General features: G+C 30.9%; 1 long non-coding RNA gene across 1 annotated transcript; it reads left to right on the top strand.

Moving 5' to 3' along the window:
- Positions 1–13,016: 13,016 nt before the first annotated feature.
- LOC124888509 lies at positions 13,017–15,155 on the top strand. Its single transcript, XR_007046870.1, has 2 exons — positions 13,017–13,684; positions 14,718–15,155. It is a non-coding gene; the product is annotated as an uncharacterized LOC124888509 (long non-coding RNA).
- The last annotated feature ends 2,029 nt before the right edge of the window (positions 15,156–17,184 follow it).

The raw sequence follows: 17,184 nt of genomic DNA, 5'->3' as shown, positions 1-17,184 counted from the left end.
AAGGAAAGATTCAATATTTTGGCTCTAGGATGCCTCCGGAAGGACCCGCACATGGATCTTGTGTAGAGGATTTCCCCTTGATGACTCAAATTTATTATATTTATTTAGAATATTTTACCCCAAATTATAAATCAGGTGTTGGGATTTGGCTATCTCAACCTCTACGTCTAGCCGCTTAGATTTCACCTCTTCAAAGATTTTGATTAGGATTATTTGGTTATCAACTTCCATCCTAATGGAAACTTGAACCACACCATTCGAGAAGGCAATCCCGAGCAATCATATCTTTTTATGAGTCGGTAAATCTCTTTATTGTAGTAGGGTGCAAAGTTTTAGCCTTGTTCAAAGGGTTGGGGTAATGCCTTGAGGTATCACACAAAGGTCCGCTTGCAGTTCACTTTATCAGCGGAGTAGTCCATCAAGTACCTCTAATTGCACTATACATGCCCAGTCCAACCTCTTAATCTCTTAGAGCCACTTAAGGACATCTGCACAAAAAGCCTATTTATCCTTTTTAGCTTCTTTGATTCTGATCCTGAAAACATCAATCTCAGAGTTACGCTGGGCAAGGGACTCGATCGTAAGAACTGGTCATACAGTAAGCTCAGGTCTACTTCTAGCTTGTTGCTCCCTCTTCAATCTCTACAGATTCAATATGGCCAAGAGGCTGGCCTAAAAAGGAGAAAATATATAACCATGTTTAGGATTAAAAGGAAAAAAAAGAGAAGTTTATAAGACAAAGTTGTGAAAAAAGGATCTACTCACCCGAAGTAAAACATGGATACACTAGATCAGAAAAATCTGGAGAGAAATTAACTATAGTGAGTCACTCCAGTAGAGCAAGTTAGATCATGAAAAAAAGGATAGGGAGACCCATGTTCTGGCCCTACTCGATGACAAGGTTCTAGCGATCCATTCCTCAAAGACCCATAAAGAGCGAAAAGGACACTGGTGGAAAACACTAAAATGATGCAACGCAAAGTGGATAAGTCAACTAATAATAGACAATAACGATTGTTGACACCTAATTTTTTCCCTCTCCATTCCAAATTAGTTTTCAAATTTCACAATTTTAAATAATTTTAAAATATTTATTTTAAGTTATTTTGAAATAAATTTCAACCCTACCTTTTGAATTTAGGTGAAATTAATATATTTAGTGTTTAATTACACATGATTATATAATTATCATTTAAAGAAATGCTTTAAAGTCTATTCAGAATGAAAAGTTTGATTAATGCAAACACCTTACTTTTTCCAAGATCAATTGAAAATAAAAAATTAATGACATAATTAGTTTCTTAATTTTTTAAAACAAAATAATTGTGATTTGTTAAATATTTATTTAAAGTTTTTGAATTTGAGAAGCTCGTTAAATTAATTAAAAATTAATTTCATCTTAACTCTATTCAGTTATGGTCATTTTATTAAGATAAAATAGCTATGATTTTAATGAGGTTCATTTTTTTTTATTTGTTGTTATATTAGTAAGCCCAAAATCCTTTTTTTTTCCCCCCCCCCCCCCCCCCCCCCAAAAAAGAAAACAATCCCTCTCTTTTTTTTAAATTGGGCCAGCCCAACACATTACTTTTTGAGTAACTTACATAAATCCCTGATAGTTTCAGCAATATTACATAAAATCCCGCTTATTTTGCTAATTACATCTTATCCCATAATTTTGAATTGGTGATACATATGTTAGGCAGTGATACATATCTAAAAGTGATACATATATAACAGATCAGGTAATTATTTTAGGAAGCACCAGATTTTCTGAGATTTTAATAACGTAAATCTCGCCTAAACTGTTACAAGCGGTAAAAACGCAATTCCTTTTGCTAACTGTTCAACATTGAAGCAAACCACATTAGAATCTTAAATTTTTTCAAAATTTGGAACAAAAAAATCGATATTCAATTTTTTTTCTGAATTTCTTTAATGGATCTCGTCACTGTGTTATTGCGTCATTCTGGGGAATGAATTTCTGAAACAAGATATGATAGCTATCTGGTTAACGGGATTGTAATTCATGAAAAAATTTCATACCGTGATTTAATGGATGCCATATCAACTCAATTGAAAATTGACGTATCTCTGAAAAGAATTAATGCCAAATACGCTGTTCAAGGCAATTCATCAGCGTTGGAGATTCATAATGATATGGTTGTGAAACTTTTTCTTTAGATTTTGAAAGCTGAATCTATATTCGGGAAGTATCCACAGTGTATTACAATGAGTGATATTGTAATTGACAGTGATGGTGTTGACGTAGATAATATGATGATTAAGTGTTATGATTTTGTTGAGCTGCCTGATCTTGCACTTGGTGTAGTTCGTAACGTTGAATCTCTAGCAATTGTTAATATAGGTGGTGAAGAACTGATAAGTGATTGCTATAATAGTGTTGTTAAGGTGAAGCAAAAGTATATAAACAAAGATACACTTGTCTCGATAATGCGTAACTATTCAATCAAGTATAGGTTCAATTGCAGAGCTGCGAGATCTGACAAGCAGAGGTGCATTTTTTTGTTTTTTAATGACAATTATTGATTTATTTCACAATTTGATTCATATAACTAGTTATTTATCTAAGTGAAACAAATGAATATCTGGAAGCTGTAGTGATACATTTGTATATCTGGAAGCTGTAGTTTTTCATATAAGTGAAACAAATTTGATTTATTTCCATTTTTTAATGACAATTATTGATTTATTTTGCAATTTAATGACAATTATATATGAAAGCTGTAGTAATACATTTGTATATTAGTTTTTCTAAATGTTGTTGCAAATAACAAGTGATTCATATAACTAGTTATTCATATAAGTGAAACAAATAAATAATTGTTATTGTAAGTTGATATTTATATATATGGTGATTCCTATTGGTCATTAATATAATTAATTATTAATCATATTAATGGATATTCATATGAATGGCGATTCATCTTGATGATTCATATAAACTAATTAGTAATACATGTTATTCATATTAATGGTGATTCATATAACTGGTGATGCATGTATCTGATTTTTAATTTTGTAGATTTATGTAAATGGTGATTCATATACCTGGTTTTTTATGTTGGTGCTAAATCTAACATAAGTTTCAAATAACCAGTGATTCATATAACTAGTGATTCATATAAGTTTTGAATAACTCTGGTGATTCATACAAGTTTAGAATAACTCTGGTGATTCAAGTGATTCATATAATTAATTAGTTTTGAATAACTCTGGTGATTCATATAAATGTAACATAACTAATGGTGATTCATATACGTGGTTTTTTATGTTGGTGATAAATATAACATAAGCTTCAAATAACCAGTGATTTATTTAACTGGTGATTCATATAAGTTTTGAATAACTCTGGTGATTTATATAAGTTTTGAATAACTCTGGTGATTTAAGTGATTCACATAACTAATGATTCATATAGGTAACACAAATAACTAATTTGTATTGTAAGTGGATTTTTATGTATATGGTGATTCATATTTGTGATTAATATAATTGAATATTCATATAATTGGTGATTGATATTGGTGAATCATATAAACAGGTTGGAAAAATAGGTTATTCATATAAATGGTGATTCATATAACTGTTGAATTATATAATACAAAAAAATAATAGATTAAGTTCATATTAGCGATATGTGTTAACTGTTTATTCATTGGTTAATTGACTCATTTTTAATTGAATTAGTGATTCATATGGTATATGGTGATTCATATATAAGCAAATTAATGTAACTTCATATATGTGACATTTTTTCGACGTATATTTCAGTTATGTCTTGCTATGCAAATCGCCGGAACGTAGTTGGGTATTCAAGGCATCTTGTAAGTATGGTACTGATACATTTATAGTACGTATCTTCAATGATGAACACACCTGCTCAATAATGGACAGAGTGTTTGAGCAACAGCATGCAACCATTGCCTTTGTAGCTGGAATAACAGCTCCAAAGTTAATGAACTACAAAAGAATAATCACCCCAAGCGACATTATTGAAGATATAAAAAGGAAACTTGGTTTGTACATAGATTACATGAAGGCGTGGAGTGATAAAGAACGTTCTTTAAAAATGTTGATAGGGCGACCAGCTGACGGATATAAGAAAATGCCTGCCTACGTATACATATTGAATTCAATTTATCCCAATTCAGATATAAGGATGCATAACTCTCCTGATAATCAGTTCATGTATCTATTCGTAGAACTACAGCCTTTCATTAGGGGATTTGAGTATTGTAGGCCTGTTGTGGTAGTAAACGGTAGTCACATGAAAGGACCATATCAAGGAACATTCGTTTCAGCTAACACTCTTGATGGTGCAGGTATTGCATGTAGTGATTTTTTTCTTACAAATGATGGTAATTGTTATATAAGGTAGACATAATCATTGTGTAATTTTATGTATCAGGACAAATATTGTCGCTTACGTATGGGGTTGTAGATTCTTAGAATGATTCATCCTAGACGTAATTTTTCCAGCAATTCAAGTGTGCTTTCGGTGAGCGCAATAATATGTGTGTAGTCTCTGATAGACATGAAAGCATAATCAAGGCGGTTAGTGTGGTCTATCCATGTATACCATATTTTTCTTGTATTTGTCATCTTTGGAATAATGTCTGCACGAATTATAGAAAGAGTAAGGACAAGCTGACCGATGAGTTTTTTGCCATGGCTAAAGCATACAAGTTGGATGTGTTTGATGAGATTACGTGTAAAGTGGGAAAGATTGACAATAGAGTTAAGTTATATTTGGAAAATGTTGGATTTGAAAAGTGGTCACGAGTTCATGCTTCAATAAATAGGGGGAGGATGATAACTTCCAATATTGTAGAATGTATCAACTCTCATCTTGTTGAGGCTCGTGAACTGCCAATTTTAGATTTTCTTGAACAGGTCAGAATCTTATTTGGTGTGTGGAACCAAAAAAATAAAGACCGATCTAGCTTTCTTTCTAAAAATTCATTGGGAGGTCGGTTTCAACAAATTCTTCAACTGAATGAAGCAAAGTCATCACGTATGATGGTAAGTTAAAATAACAATCTGTATACTTTAACTAAGGTAGTTTGCATGTTTTTATTAACATTCTGATAACAGATGTATCAAAGTGATACATCTGGGAGTCATATGTATCATTTTGATACATATGATGAAATATGCTTCCACTTGAAATTTTGTTCTTTATATTTAATTAATCTGGAGCTTTTATGGTTCATATATTATGTTGACTTACATAAAACTTTATGGAATTATATTTTTAGATTAAGGAATCAACAAACTACATATACGGTGTGTATGAAGAAGGAAGAAAATACATTGTTCGGTTGGATATTAGAACTCGCAACTGTGGTAGATTTCAGCTTGATGAGATACCATGCGCGCACGTTATTGTTGTTTTGAAAAGAAAACATGTAAAGGAAATGAAGCCATACTGTTCAGATTACTACAAGAAGGAGGCATTGGTAAAGACTTATGAAATGTTGCTTTGTCCAATGCCCGATAAACAAGACTGGCATGTACCACCGGAGGTGTTAGAAGATGTGGTTTTGCCTCCAAAATACAAATGCCCACCAGGAAGACCCAAGAAAGGTAGAAAAAAGAAAAGTAGTAAAAAGTTTTCATCAACATCAAATCGTTGTGGCAAGTGTGGGTATAAAGGCCACAACAGATGTAGTTGCAACTACTTTCCAAAAGAGATGTGACATTTTGTCTTTAAAGTTTAATCAGACATATTTACTTAGTTCAAAGTTTTGAATTCAGTAATTGGAGTTAATTATTCAAAAATTCGTTGCTTGATATATTTCGTTTATAATTGGAAAAGATATGTGTTTGTAAGATTATCATTTATAATTCATTATTACTATTATCTTATGCAGATATGTTAAAAGGTACTGAGGAAAGCTAGTGATGCATTCCGTAAATGAAATTATAAAGTGATAAATACTACTATTTAATCTCAACAGGTTAATTATTTTTAAATGCTAATCATATTGTTTCCAATGGATACATATTAAAAAACTTAATATTGTTATGTGATTCATATAAACCATTCGTGTAAAATTAGTTGTTTCATATTAGAAATTAACATTGACATGTTAATTGGTGATACATTTTAAACATATTAGTTAAATTTTATTCATTTCTAATGACTTTTAACTGGTGATTTATTTTAATAATATAAATGGTTATTCCTGAAATTGGAGATTCATTTTAACTGGCGATTCATTTAATAATATAATTGGTTACAGTTTATTCAGGTCTAATCATTTCTAATTGGTGATTCATTTTAACTATTTGAAAAATGGTGATTCACATAATTAGTTATTTATTTAATGGATTATTCATGAAAGGGGAGATTCATATGATTACATATTATAAATGGTGATAACAAAATACAACTATAAAGTTGTATTTGGTGATTCATTTAAAAACTGGTTAGTAATATAAATGGTGATTCATATGGTATTTAGTGATACATATTATATCACTTCTGGTTGTTAACAAAATATTGATGATACATATCAATAGATAAAACTAAAAATTTGTGATAGATTATGTAAGTTAAACTACCCACAGAAGTACTAATACCATATATGCTTTTAAGTTAAAATGTCATGACATTTCATACAAAAAAACCACAGTTCATGATATATCCAGAAATCCCCAAACATTAAAAAAAAAAAACTTAAAAACAAGAATTCCACAAACATAAGAAACCAATTTCCTTTTGTCACACAATAAACTAGAGAACTACGATTCAACATCAATCATCTCTGTATCCTCAGATCGAATGAAGGTGCGTTTAGGCCTAGGCGGATCTTGGTTGTCACAACATATCTAGTGCATGCCTTGTTCACACCATAGTCCCATAACAAGGATGTGTATCTTGTACGATGCTTTTTCGAATCAAACTCTGGAGATGGTATTTGATGCCGGTCACTTAAAAATTCAGCATATGCTGCAACAAACAAACCACAATGCCTGAAAAATAATAAAGTAGGTATTTTATGTGTTGGCACGAGCTCTTACTTAAAATAATATATTCAAAAGAATAAATGATACTCACAACATGCCGCTTGATTGTTGTACAATTCCATCAACAATGTGAATATCGAATGCATGCTGGTCTGTCTTTTCCTTGTATGCGTCTAGAAATGACCATTCTGTGCGATCTTTTTTCTCAAAAAAATCAGATATTGTCAAATAACTTGACAACATTTCAGCAAGCTCCTTTATCTCATCAGCATGACCTCTATAACCTTTCATCCAGTCGTAAACACGAATGCATCTTTCCTTGAGTACTATGACTACCAACACCCAGTGAAACGAACCTTTACAGTTTATTGGCATATAAACCTCGTCAATCAAATGTCATGGAATATCAGCTGATATGCATAGTCCATGCATAATCTCACAAATTTATCTCTCCACCGAAGCCACTTTCATTGAGCGAATGTTTTTGACATGCGAGCTAAGATCAATCTCAGAATGACTTCAGTGATAATGAGTGTATGTATCACGGATGTAGTTCATGAAAACGCAATTCACAATGGTATATCTATATTCACTGGTTGTATCTTTTTTTTCTTTCTTTCTAAGATAGTAGAATACCACATCGATATGTTGTAATAAAAAATTATGATTTGTAAGAATAGGTGATTCATATAACCAGTGATTCATATAACTGTTGATTCATATAAGTGTAGATTTATATAGTTGGCTAGTACAAATAATCAACATTCAATTACTTCAATCATCAACAAATATAATAATTAGTTGCTCAAATGATGACACTAACCCATGCTTTCTTATTAAATTTTAAAATTAAATTCAAGTTAAACATCATATGTATCACAGTGATACATATGATACCCAGATGTATCACTATTGTAAAATCAGATTGTGCTTTAATAATAAAAAAGGTTAATTGATATATATATATATATGTATATATATATTTCTTCGAGGCATACCTCATCATTCCAAAAATTACTTGATTACGCCACGTAATAAAACCAACTTTTTTTCACCGGGTGTGCAACTACAAAATCAAGAGTTGGTTCTAGATCAACGTGTTTGGCCGTGTAATACTCATCCTTTCCTTTCCTAAAATCAAATTATAATTCATATAAGTATTGAAAGTAGTACATATATATGATATTGTGAAAGGTAATTCATCAATCTTACTTAGTAGCATGTGGATTGTACAGTCTAGCTGACATCCAAACAGAGAACTTTGAGAAGAGATCTTCAGCATATGGTCCATTAATGTTGTGACCTTCAAACGGATATTTCAACTTTTTATGCGACTGATGACTTCTTTATCTTTTGACCCAGAATCAAACACACTGACAAATGGTGACTGATATATTTTTGATGACTACCTATTTTGCTTGGAGTAAGCTTCCTTACATATTTCAGATTAGTCTTGCACATAAGGACCTAAGAAATAGTTGCAATATCGCTGTCGCTAATATAACATTGACTATCAATGTTTCCTTGCCGATCACATGTGTCAATAGTTGCAGAATCTTCATAATTGATCCCTGTTGGATAGGTAGCACCCGATGGTGGTACATACAAGGTAATAGCTTTAGATAAATCTTCATCTGTATTATGAAGGGCTTCTTCAGATTCTTGTGTGACGTATTTAAAACAAAAAGTTAGTGTTATAATGAAATTTAGAATTGAAGTTCCTAAATTATGTGTATGTATCATAATGATACATATGGATCATTATGTATCACTGTGATACATCTGAAAAACTTACATAACAGATCACTAACTTTAGGAATTTTATTATTAGGCATCTATAATAAGATTAAAACATTGTTACTAAAAAAAATTTATGCCACATAAAACATAAAATAAGGTTGTGACCTTCATAAAGAACTACTTCAAATTACAAAATAAAATTCGTTATAAGTAAATTGATATTACCCTTATGCGTTCTTTCATTATAACTTCAACTACTTCAGCATCTGTAATATGCCTATCATCTTCTTGCAGCTTGTCTACGTACAAACTCTCAGCTTTCTATTAGTAATTAAATGTAACATGTTAATATGAAATAATTGGAAATATATGATGAATCAATTACTGGAAGTTTGTTTAAATTGTCTATAAGCATCAAAGTGATACATATGATTTCAGATATATCAAAGTGATACATATGATGTCAGATGTATCATAGTGATTCATATGAGTAACTTAATAAATACATACACACCATTATATTAACAGTTCGAGCAATTAAAAAAATAACATCTAAACTATTAGAAGGTAATATTTTGAGCAAGTTGTAACAAAACGATAATATAATTAAGTAAATTTAATTACCTTCAAGGATTCCTCAGTTGCTCCTTCATTGACACCTAATTTAAATGATTGACCAGCAGCATCTACAACATTATAACTTTTAGCATCCTCTGTGTGCTTGTTAGCAGATTGAGGAGGATCCACTTCTATATTTGGGTTGCCTTTTTCACTTTCATGCACTGGATATTGAGCAACCTATAAGATAAGAAATTAGAATAATACAGTAACATAGTGATACTAGTGAAACTATAAATACCTTGCCAAATGAAGCAAATTCTTCTTTCACAACTCCCAAAAGTCCTGTATACTGATCGACCATCAACTTTTGGAAATCATTGAATTTCATGTCAACCTACATTGTGAATAATATTTTGGACTTCATGTTAACCTATAATATGTTTTAACATTAACAAAACAAAACAACAAAATTTTATACTTACATAAGTCCTAACATAAGACTTTATGTCGTCCAAATCAGACTTGGATAGTGATAGCTTTTCCTCTGAAGCAGCAGGTGCTTTATCGGCATCCCTCATCTTAACATTAGGCACAACTTTGTCTTTATCCAATGAAACTCGGGGCTCCGAACGATCAATTGAAGAATCTGCCAAATTTTTATCTTTGGACAACTTGTCTGACTATTTTTTGGACTTTGCTACTCGCGATCTAACCTTTTCTGACTCCTTAACTATTTTTTATTTCTTCACAGGAGGATATGAAGATTGACCAGTATCAAGCCTCATTTTTTTAAAAGGCCTACACTAGGAGGTGTACTAAAATCATTAAATTCATCTCCAAATTCAGTCGGAGCAGTCCTCTCAGATTGTTGATGTACAGCTATTGCCTGTGCTATATTTGCAGCATCATCTGTTGAACCAAACATCAAAGGATTTGGCAAATAAACATGGTTCAATTCCTGTGGTGACGGGGTTATATTCCTGTATACAAGCTGTAAAAAAGTAACACAAAAGACCAAAAATTAGAAGTACCTTAAAAATTAAAAATAGACATACAAAAGTATAACGGTGAAATAAACACTACCTTACTAAACATACCGTCCATAAGATCCTCGTATCTAGGCTTGGGTTTTACCACTCTCGAATTCAACATTCTTGGAATTAAATTGTGAACACGAACGGCAAGTGATTCATCAACTTTGGCACAACATTCGTACTACCATATCTGAAGTGCATATGGAAGGCCACTCAGACGGTAAAACTTTTGGACCTCATTCATCGACTGACTAATAGAAAGCATCAATTTCTCAAAAACTACTTTTCCCCATGGAAAATGACTATAACTTTCATCATCCACCATGTGAAAGTCTTAGGCAGGGATATTAATTTTATCTAATTGGAAGAACACAAATGTGTGTATAAAGTACAATATCTCAATTTTCACTGCATCTTTCATATTTTTCCCTCAGTTTTTAGTTAAGAAAAGATCGACCAACTCACCCCTTTTCACACATGATGACGAATTTGAAAAATATTTTTTTTGCAGTCGACATGGTGGAAGGTCTAAATACTCAAAATCATCAACGTTGCCTTGGCATTTCAAGCCGGTAATGATAGCAAACTCATAAGATGAAAATCGTAGAATTGTTTTGTTGACCAACACCCTTAGTTGATCTTTACATGAGCGTTGGACTTCTAAGGTCATCAAACACCTTACTATCGATCCTTGAAAATTACAATTGGGTAGGTCCAGAAATGACCCAAAACAAGTGATTCTGAACATTCTAATTCCTTCATCATTCAGACCTTCGTTAAGCTTATCTACCACATTGATATTATGTGCACTACCAATCCTTACATTGTGGGAAGGTCATTTTTTCACAAGCAAACTAAGATTCTGTCAACAACACAAATCAACAGACGATTCATAAGTCAACTGAATCACATATTTATAAATTACAACAACAAAAAAATGAGCACATAAAGTGCTATTATTTGCTGATTTACTTATATGACTACATATGTATAAAAAATGAGTACATATGTATAAACAAAAAAAGTTATCCACAGAGAATAAAAGTCACAAGCATATGAATCACCCATATGAATCAACTATTAAAAGTAACAAGCATATGAATCACCCCTATGTATAATGTGTCACACATATGAATCACCGTATGAATCAACAAATAAATATGAATCACAAAATAACTAGTTATTCTGTATGAATCACAAATAAATATGCAGTTATATGAAGCACCCTTATGAATCACTAGTTAAAAGAATCAGTTATATTAATCAATATCTATGAATCACCATCACCATATATGTATCACAAAATAAATATGAATCACAAAATAACCAATTAATCTGTTAATATGCAGTTATATGAAGCACCGTTATGAATCACTAGTTAAAAGAATCAGTTATATTAATCAATATGTATGAATCATCATCACCATATATGTATCACCAATTAAATATGAATCACAAAATAACCAGTTAATCTGTTAATATGCAGTTATATGAAGCACTCATATGAATCACTAGTTAAAAGAATCAGTTATATTAATCAATATCTATGAATCACCATCACCATATATAAATCACCAAAAAGATATGAATCACTAAGTAACAAGTTAATCTGTTAATCTGCAATTATATGAATCACCTATATGAATCACCATTTAAAAGAACCTAGTTATTAGTTGCGAAAATAAACCTGCTCTGACAGAAATTTGGGGATTTGTTCAATTTCATCTCGATCTTTCATTTGCATGTGGGAAACTTATTTTTTTGCAGCAAAAGATTCTCTTAAAAATCTTTAATTTTTCAAGATCGTTCCGCTACTTTGATCGATTTTCACTAAAACCTAATTTGGTGTAATCAAAACTGCCTGGAGTAAAACCTACGATCTGATTGCTATCATGAACAGCTTTTTGTGTTTCAATTTGGGAAATCCCCAAGCTGAATGGGGGTGAATCTTCATTAGCCATTGAAGATAAAATATATTAACACAAAAGGATTTTAAAGCATAAACAATAAGCTAACCTCTTTGAAGAAGTTGTCACTTTCTGAAATTAAAGGATGAACGGTTGAAATCAGTTGAATTATTGAAGAATAAAGTTAACTCAAAAACTACTAAAATGGGAGAGATTTTACGAAAATAATTTGTGGTAAAAAAAGATATGCGTAAAAAAAAAAAGATATATGGCGTGAAAAGAGGAGATGTAAAAAGAAAGAGAGGATGGCGTGAAAAGAGGAGAAAAATAAGGTAGGTAAGTTATAGCATATGCATCACTAGTAAATATGAAAATAGGGATTTTATGTAATTTTTAACATATTAAGGGATATTATGTAATATGGTGACTTAAATCAGGGATTTATGTAATTTTTCCTTACTTTTTCCCCTTAATTAATTTCAGCCACCAACCCATCTCCTCTTCAGCCCGTAACAATGATCCAATAGCCCTCTTTTTCTAAAAATTACATAAATATACAACTTATGTTTTCAATATTACAAAAAATCTCAAATCCTTACACATATTACAAAAATCCCACATATACACAAAATACTATGTATATATCGGCTATATTATGTATATTAATAGGAAGAAAGAGTAAAGTAATTAAAAAGGTAAGAGAGTGTAATTACTTTAAAAGGTTGGTATATATGTTATTTATCTTTTTCCCCCTTAATCAGCAACAGCAAACAAACACAACACCAACCCACTCCAACAATCAGTCCACCATGACCCCAAACAACCCGGCCAACTCCCCTTTTCTCCTTTTTTACCCATTAACAACGACGTTGTCAACACAACAAACAACATCGACAATTTCAACCCAACAACATCAAAACCAGTAACCCGTAAAAACATTAGCAACGCACAACACCAACGCTGTAACAACAGCGACCAATGACGACCAACAACTTTAACAGCATACAAACCTTCAGCCAAACCAACCAATAAAAAGTCCCTGAGAATTTTAGTCCCACATCGTCTGGGAATACCCTATTTCTAGATTTGAAACTGTATATAAAGGGCTTTTCGTTCTTTATTTGAAGGGGTGATTTTTCGAAGTCAAAAAGGGACTAAAAATTTTCTACTTGGTTGAGATTTGGACTTTGGTCCCAACCTAGAGTTGTGAGAATTTTGGTTCAAATTTTGTGGTTTTGCTTGTTGTTCTCGAGTTAAAAAGAGAAGAGACTTGGGGAAAAACTTGAGGGTTCTAGAGGTGAGCGCTCCTCTAACCCTACGTAACCAAGTTAATCTTTGGAATAGTTCAAAAAAAAATTTATTAACATCGTTAGAATTTGCAAATTGAAACTTCGGTGGAAGTCGTTCTGATAAGAGTTCGTTGTTCCATTCGCTGCCCGGAAAAAGGTGAACACATCTTTCCTATTTCAGTGGATTGTCATCTTTTTCTTAGACTTCTCTCGTAATCGTAATTGCTAGGACGGTTCGCCTTAGAAATCTAGGATTTCATTATATTTTTTTCCTTGTTGTGTCGATAATCTAGACTCCAATGTGAATGAAATGCTATGTATTGATTAATTCTCGGAGATCATGTTGTCTTCTTATGTTTATGTTCACTGTTTGTACGAGATTCTTGTGGTAGATGACTTAATTAATTGATGATTAGCAAAATAAGCAAGGTTAACCTTTTGAGGATTAGTGTTTGATTCATTAAAATTTTTTGATGCACGCCGCAGCACTTTGCTTTCATCTTACTGGGAACTTTTAAAGCAAGCCATTAAATATAGTATTGTTGGAATGATTCTAGACGTTCTTAAGTCATATCTTAGCAAATACTTAGCAACAAAGTATGATTGTTTGGTGATATAATGGTTAGTCCTGACAATATTATTATAATAGCTTAAATATGTCATCAAATTATTAGAAATAATTTATTTATGTCATTGTTTTTTTTTTTTTAAGTTAAGCTACAATTTGGGATGTTTTCCATGTCAATTTCAAACTCAACAAGTTTTGAGTATTGAAATTTATTCGAGCTTCTCCAGTTATCATGTATGTGTTTATTTTTTGCATGTTATGTTTAATATTATTAGTAGAACGCGTTTGTTCTTGCACGTTATGTTAATATTTTAGATTGATGATTGAACAACTTTAAGCTCTAAGGCTCCTATCTTGTTAAAATTGGTTAAATGATGAAGTATTCGGTTAGTTGAGTGTAGAATGAGAAGTCTTAGTCCTTTCTCCATGTTGGTTTGTTTTGTGCCGCTTGAATATTCTATATCTTTATAATGTACGATCTATACCTTAAGTGTGTGATTATTATCGTTTGCTTAAGTTGACATTTGGTATATTATTTTACTCGTTTTATTATTAGTAGACACTTGTTAATCCTTATCTTTTCTCTCTTTTGCACGAACCCTTCTTGAACGAGTCTGATCAGACTCTTCTTATCCTTCCATTCGAACCCCGTCGAGTCGAGCCTCATTAAAGTCCAAAATTGGACTGATATACACATGATAACACAAGTATACAAGCTGGTATACGTTGATATACAACACATATACACGAAAAAACAGCAGTTGCACATTATCCACAATTTACAACAAAAAATGGAGGGGAAATAAGCAGTTTTCCACACTGATATACAGTGTATACGTGGAGATATACAAAAAAATGCAGAGGAAAAGGAGGTTGTATACAGCTGCTATACAACTGCATAAATGGACCAAAAGTCCATAAAGAATGGGCCCAAAAGCTGGCCAGATTTGGGAAAAGGCCCAAATTTTAATTCTTCTTATTCTTGTAAATGCTATTTGATTATGTGCTTGTATTAATTTATTAATTTGGTTAGCCTTTATAAATCTCCTTTGAATCGTTACTTTTTTTTGTCTCTTTGAGTATTTTATTTTATAGCGTGATATTCGAAGGTAATAAAATATGTCTTTCTTTATATTTTTTTCTTAGAATAAACTTTAAAAAAATCAAAATGGCTTTCTATTTTCTCAATATGACGAGTGTTATAAATGTATTTACATTATAGTGAATGTCTATCAAGATCTAATAAGATCTAGTTGATATCTATCAGTATTTGAAGTATCTGACTTTTAGTCAGAAACTAAGAGTATTTATTCAGAAACTAAGAGTATTTAGTTATAAACTAAGAGTATTTTTTCCTATAAATAAAGGGGTTTTGTTCATTGTATTCTGAAAGAGAAATAACAATTAACTCTCTCTTCTCTCTCTACTCTTCTTTTTTATTCTTTATTATTTCATAACACATTATCTGTACGAGACAATGCCAAAAAAGGTGAGATTATAAATCAGAAGGATTTCAAGGTTAGTAATTCTTTATGTTATCTTTCTTTTGCTACTACTAATATAATTATTATTGGATTTGAGAAAAAATAATTGATTTGGAACCATTTATATTTTAAACTAGTTTAGGTGTACGCGTTTTGCGCGTGTATCTTAGTTTAATGAATTCAATTTTATAAAATCATTCAAGATAATGATTTTTCAAAATGTTATTGCATTTTCAAAATGTGTATTGTTTTTTTTGTTTGTTAGCATCTTCACATTACGGCTGATTTCAACTATTATTTAATTCTATGAAAAAAGTAGAAATTAGCCAACAGAGAAGCAAGTATCTTAATTTAAACACAAGAAAATTTACAAAGAAGAGTATATTCTCTTTAGTCCTCCCTTGAGTCATTCTCCTTAGCTCTTATTTCTTTCTTTAATCCTCTCAATCTCTGGTTTCAACTTCTTTAATTTTATATCAACACAATTATTATTTTGTTTGAATTCTTTAGGCTTGTTAGCTTCTTCAAGAGATTCTTCAACTAATTTGTTCAACCCAATTAATTTCTCAACTTCATTGACTGATGTATGATATTCAATATGTTGGGAAGATTCCTCGAAAAGTAATTTTGTCAACTAACATTTATATTTAGGATTTTACTATAGTAGGTAGATAGATTAACTCAATTTACAACGAATAATGTATTTGATCTGTCTTCAAACTTAATTAGTAAGCCCAAAATTGAAAGAGTTGGCTATAATCCTAAATTTATATGTTCACCATTCAAACAAAAGTTATGCATATCAAGATTCAACACTTATTATAAGCTTATATTTAGAACTCAACCAATAAGTCTAATTAATAATCCAAGTATGATACCAACGAAATAGTTAAATAACATAATCAAAACAAAGTCACAGTTAAATAAAGGAAGAAAAAAAGAAAAGAGATAAACCTTTGATATTTTTGGCCACTTTACTCGGTGGTGACATGCTTATTTCTTTTAATTTTCGATTAAAAGTTTTCTATTGAAAGAGAAACACAAGAAATTATCAAAAGAGAAAATTTATTGTCAATTGTGGATGATTTAATCATAATTTATATAATATAATCTTTAAAGTTATTAACTAAAACGAATAAAGAAAGACGGAGAAGATGATAATTAATCAGGACTATACACACAAAAAAAAGAAAAAGACAACTTGAATTAATAACGAAATAAGGAGAAAAAATAAAAGTAGAGCTATGTTTCTTGTAAATTTGATCCAAAATATATTAATTAAATAGAATTGTAGTTTTTATTTTATTTAAGGTAAAATTCTAAGTAATTTAGAAGTGTTAAATATTATGAATTCTTACTTAAATTAAATAACCAAATCAAAAAAATTTATAACTAAAATAAATTGGGAATAAAATATTTCGCCAAAAAGATTCTTACGTGAAGAAGAAAAAATGCCAAAATAGTACTCACCAATTAATTAAAGTTTGTAAAGATTTATTTAAGATACAATTTTTAATTGATTTAAAATTCCTAAATTTTAGCTAAAAAATAAAAATAAAAAGACAACTTGAATTAATAATGAAATAAGGAGAAAAAATAGAAGTA

This window comes from Capsicum annuum, chromosome 11 (genome assembly GCF_002878395.1).
Source record: "Capsicum annuum cultivar UCD-10X-F1 chromosome 11, UCD10Xv1.1, whole genome shotgun sequence".
NCBI lineage: Eukaryota > Viridiplantae > Streptophyta > Magnoliopsida > Solanales > Solanaceae > Capsicum > Capsicum annuum.
Note: the sequence above shows the minus strand (reverse complement) of the source record. Positions and strands in the feature narration are given on the sequence as shown.